This window comes from Corticium candelabrum, chromosome 11 (assembly GCF_963422355.1).
Source record: "Corticium candelabrum chromosome 11, ooCorCand1.1, whole genome shotgun sequence".
Classification (NCBI taxonomy): Eukaryota; Metazoa; Porifera; class Homoscleromorpha; order Homosclerophorida; family Plakinidae; genus Corticium; species Corticium candelabrum.
The window spans coordinates 1,315,386-1,320,611 of NC_085095.1; the positions used below are offsets into that span (position 1 = coordinate 1,315,386).

General features: G+C 37.7%; 1 long non-coding RNA gene across 1 annotated transcript; it reads left to right on the forward strand.

Annotated features, from left to right (window-relative positions):
• The first annotated feature begins 692 nt into the window (after window positions 1–692).
• On the forward strand, window positions 693–1,066 carry LOC134186530 (uncharacterized). Its single transcript, XR_009970967.1, has 3 exons — window positions 693–757; window positions 827–882; window positions 952–1,066. It is a non-coding gene; the product is annotated as an uncharacterized LOC134186530 (long non-coding RNA).
• The last annotated feature ends 4,160 nt before the right edge of the window (window positions 1,067–5,226 follow it).

A 5,226-nucleotide genomic window follows, 5' to 3' on the forward strand; every position in this document is an offset into this window, starting at 1 on the left:
TGTACAAGTTTGCGTTGTGAATTAATTAAGATATCACAAAGTGTCCATTTGAAAATAGATACAGGTCACCTTGTACACTGCAGCTGAACAAACTATATATAGCCATATAGACAAATTCTAATCGTCTCCGGAGGAGTCCTTGTTCAAGGAGCTCATCATATTAAGCAATGTGAAGCCGCCGAAGCCGCTTGCAAGGCCAATGCAATGTGTAGCCCGCTTTACGATCGATACGCAAGAAGCTGCGATTCCTCTTTGCTAAACAGGACTTGCGAAACAAGTTGTCTCTGGCTTGCGAATGCTCTGCTCCTCAATTCTACCGGATTCGTTGGTTGTAAATGTTACGACAACAACACGTACTGCCGTAATTTCAAGGATCAATGTCGTGCAACGTGCAGCCCTGCAATTAGCGCTTGCCTAAGCCATTCTATGTGCGCCCCTCTTATAGAAGGAGTAATATCGAAATGCAACTTAGTAACGAGTATAGACTGCAATCAAGGATGTTGGACCAACTACACTGCGGCTACAAAAAGCTTCCCTATTCTCACCGTCTTGCATGAATGTGACTGCGGACGAGACGATGTCTGTAACCGAGTGAAGAACGCCATTAAAACCTGCGACTCTGTTAATGTTATTGAAGTAAATGACGACAGTCTCGTGTTTAGTGACGATTTTTCTGACATCTATGTTGATTAGGAGTTGGCTATCGCAACTGCTTTCTACACCATCAATGTAACAGATGCTGAGGATGGTGTTGCTGGTCAGTTTGATGTTGCAGTTATAGTACGTCAAAACATGAAGTGTTTTGTTTGTTGTATTTACAATCAAGATCAGACAATAGTTGCCATTTCTAATACTACTACACTTTCCGAGTTGCTTACTGTAGTAAGTTGACTCTGTATTATTAGAATATTGTAGAACAACAAGTAATGTCTTGTTTAATTTGTTCTAAAGGCAACTAATCTTTCCTCAGACACATTTTCTTCTGCAAGTGCCGATAGTATTGTTACTAAGCTATCTAATCTTGCTTCTGATCAGAATCTGACTTCTTCTGATGTGGATGATAGTATCAACGTGTTGACTACTCTAGTTTCTATTCAAGAGGAGATATTGAGGACAAAGAAAAATTTTAGTCCAACTGGCAATTACATTGCTGTGAATTGTTATGCTATAATGTCTACCATTAGTTGTTGTACTTATTTCTGATAATTGTTAGAAACACATCAACGCTTCAGGCAAACTTTTGGACACCAACAATCAAACTGCATGGCTTAGCCTGAACTCTGTTTGTACAATTTTTGCTGCATTTGGTCTGTGTCAATCATTTACATCAGGTGCCTTTTTTGTTTAGAATAATGGGGCTCCTGCTTTGTGGAATCCGTGGAGAGATTTGTTCGATTGATTTCCTCTTCTATGCCAATTGATGACAACAAACTTATAAAATTTGCAACTGATAATATAGGTAATAAGCAATTCTTCTCTAAGCTGATGGGAAACAACATCGATAAATGACATCTGTTTTCTCAGTTTTAACGTTTACGACTGTTACCAAGTCGATGGTCCAACCGATTTCTTTCGATGTTGAATTTTCAGCTGGAAATGGCATTGATAATACGAAGGACTCTTCATCGTATATTTCATCAAGTGTTTTGTCATATCTCCTTAAAGAGACTGGTAATAATTGAGATAATCAGAACATTGTATTGATTATAGATTCTTGTAACAGTGTCTGTCTATCCAGATGCTGATAAACTTGCTGTTTCTAAGGTTGTGTTAAAAGGCGTGCAGGAGTTCTTGCCTCCATCTTTGATGACATCTGAAGACTTGTCTCATCGATCAATTGGTGACTTGAGGTGTTGTTTTCTAACAAAGTCGGATTTTGCAATTGAGATATGTTATGATGATACACATTCATGTATAGGAAGATGGCAAATGATTTGCCACACACTGATGTTGTCTCACTGTCGATATTAGCGATTGGAAAACTGGATAGTCTAAACTATAACTTGCCAAACCCTATCAACATCAGATACACAAATGTAGAGGTAGAGTGCTGTAAGTACGTGCCTTAGTGTGTGAATGGTTGCACAATGTGCTTGCTTTAGTTTCAGAGTAACTCTGAATTTCGTTGTGCTTACCACCAATTTGAAAGGTATATTGTATATAAGTATTATTGTACATGTCTGTTATGTACTTGTATTTAGCAACACTTGGTCGTCCAATGGTGTTACAACGGAAATTCTTGGAAAAAGAAACATTTTATGCAGCAGCACTCATCTTACCAGTTTCTGTGTTCTTACGTCAGTTCAGGGAGCTGTGGTAATTATAACTGAATTACAAAAGAGTATGTCAGATAATTCTTGAAATCTGTCATTGATGTGTATACATAGATCACAGTCAGTTTGAGGTACATCACTTACTTTGGTTGCGGAATGTCTCTTGTTTGTATGGTCTTAGCTCTCATTTGTCTCATCTACTTCAGGTCTCTTATGTATTTTTATCATTTACTGATGTGTTTTAATGCTGTTTTCTAAGGTCGGATTTATATTCTCTGAAGAACTTTGCGAACATCAATTTCCTTATTGCTCTGACGCTAGCTGTTACGTTCTTTCTAGCAGGAATAGATCAATCTAGCAACCGGGTATGATTGAGAGTGATTTTATTTAACATGTAGATTGCATGTATACATTCAATCTGCTGAATTCAGGCTACATGCAAGGCAATGGCCATCATAATGCACTATCTGTTTCTGGCAGCATTTTGCTGGATGTTGTGTGAAGGAATCCTACTGTACTTGATGATAGTTGTTATCTTTGACAGTGGGAAGACCTATTACAGGCATTTTCTTGCCTTGGGATGGGGTGAGTGACACTCAATCTTCTTTGACATCTAAGGATTTGCCAATTAGCTAAGAATGTGTCTTGCTGTTGTTGTTGTTCTTGCTGTTGTTGTCTTTGTGTCTGTGTACGTACATATTGGAGTGAACGGAGTAGGTAGATATACAGTTTGTAAATCTCTACATTTGGCTTTTGTTTGACTGTTCAGGGCTTCCAGCTGTTCTTGTAGCTATTAGTGTTGGAAGTAAGCACGACCAGTATGGCTCTTATGACTAGTAAGTTACCATTAATGATTGCTCTCATAGAATAAGACTATCTAACTATCAATCGTAAATGTTTACATTCAGCGAAGTTAGAAATATGGCTTTGTACAAAACATTATGATTATATCTCCTTTGTTTTATTAGTATTATTTGTATGTAGTTGTTTTCTCACTCATCATTATGGACTTATTTATGCTTTCATTGCGCCTATGATTGCAATAATTCTGGTATTATTAACTTTTGGTGTTTATGGCAAAGCTGTGATTGTGATTGGTATTAGGCAAATTTTGTAATTTTCGTCATTGTTCTGAAGATTGTAATAGAGTCCAAAGCAAAATCTAACTTGGGAAAAGAGAACAAGTTATAAGGTGATGCAGTATTTGTTAGGTTATTTTCATATATTAAAATTACAGTCAAGAAGATTCTCACACACACACACACACACACACACACACACACACACACACACACACACACACACACACAAACACACACACACACACACACACACACACACACTCATGCTTACATTTATAAAAATTAATTTAATTATTTGTTGTGTTTGAAGGGCAAGCTTGAGAGCTATTGCTGCGTTAGTACCAATTCTGGGACTTACTTGGATCATTGGAGTGTTTGCAGTTGACAGCTTGTCTGTTTATTTGGCACACATTTTCACTATTTTCAACAGTTTGCAAGTATATTCTAAGTTAATGTATTGCTCTCATTGATGTGAGTTTTATTCTGACCTACATGTTTATTTATTTAATAGGGTTTTCTAGTGTTTATTTTTCATTGCATTCTAAATGATGAGATTTGTGGTTGTCATATCAAAGTTCAATTTGAAGAGCGAGTTTTATGTTTGTTTTCTGGAATTAGGTGCGTAAAGGGTTTCAAACAGTGAAGGAAAAACATAAACGAAAAAGGGAAGCGGAAACAGTAAGGGTCTGTGTAATGTCTAGTAATTGTGTGAGCTTGTGTATGTGTGTGTGTGTGTGTGTGTGTGTGTGTGTGTGTGTGTGCGTGCGTGCGTGCGTGCGTGCGTGCGTGTGTGCGTGTGTATGTGTGTACGTGTGTGCCTGCATGTGTCTGTGGTTGTGTCTGTGTCTGTGTCTTCGTCTGTTTCTGTGTCTGTGTCTTTCTGTGTCAGTGTGTTATGCAACTTCTAAATGACGTATTTTTAGTTCACCAAGAGCAGTTTTCCATGGAGGTGGTACTAGCGGTAGTCATACAATTTCAAGTGCTAGCTTCTACAAGAGATATCTCACATATTTCTAACGTATATAATGTCAATTCTACATTTATTTTTGCGTAGTGTCTAAACATTATCTACACATTTCATTGGCTTTTCAACAAATTATTCAACGTATTGAGTAGACCTAGCTACCGCGTTATAACTTTCGTGCTGTTGAATCAATATGTTTTAAATTTGTACGTTAGTATTGAAAGACGTAGAGAAACATAGTTAAGGAACATGTGAACAGGAAACCGTTTATACTGATGGTTAATCTAGCTCTACTACTCAGGCAGTATCTTCACAATCTTGTACCATTCTGTTGTAGTCGCACGTATAAGTAAGAGTGTCTTCTTTGTCTCATGTGCACTGCATTTCTTGCATTTATTCACGTACGTATTATATGCGAGCGGAATTGAGAGTCACCTCACTCTTTTCTTAATTTCAAGAGTCGACCCCTTGAAAGGTGACACGGTAGATATTGGACACTGAGAGTGGAGTGTGAACACACATAGAATAGAGAGTAGGCTGTATACAAATAGTGTATAGCACAACTTACGATACATGTTGTCAGGAGTGATATTTGAATCCACGCCCGCATAGAGACGCTTGATTAAGCTCTTAGCATAGCATATATGACACTAGATCCAGCAATTAAAGTTTCTTCTCTGCCATATGGTGAATGGTACTAATAGAACTTTCTTGCAGACCGACTGCAGAACTTATTAAGACTTCTTAGATCGTTTGATGTGCTCAGCATACAATTGTCAATGATGGAAGCTATGAATCAGAAATCGTTCCTCTTGAACCACGCAACTTTGTGATTGTTTCTAAATCTTTTAGACTTGGACTGCAACAAGATGTCATTATATATTTCGAGACCTTACGATTCTTGACC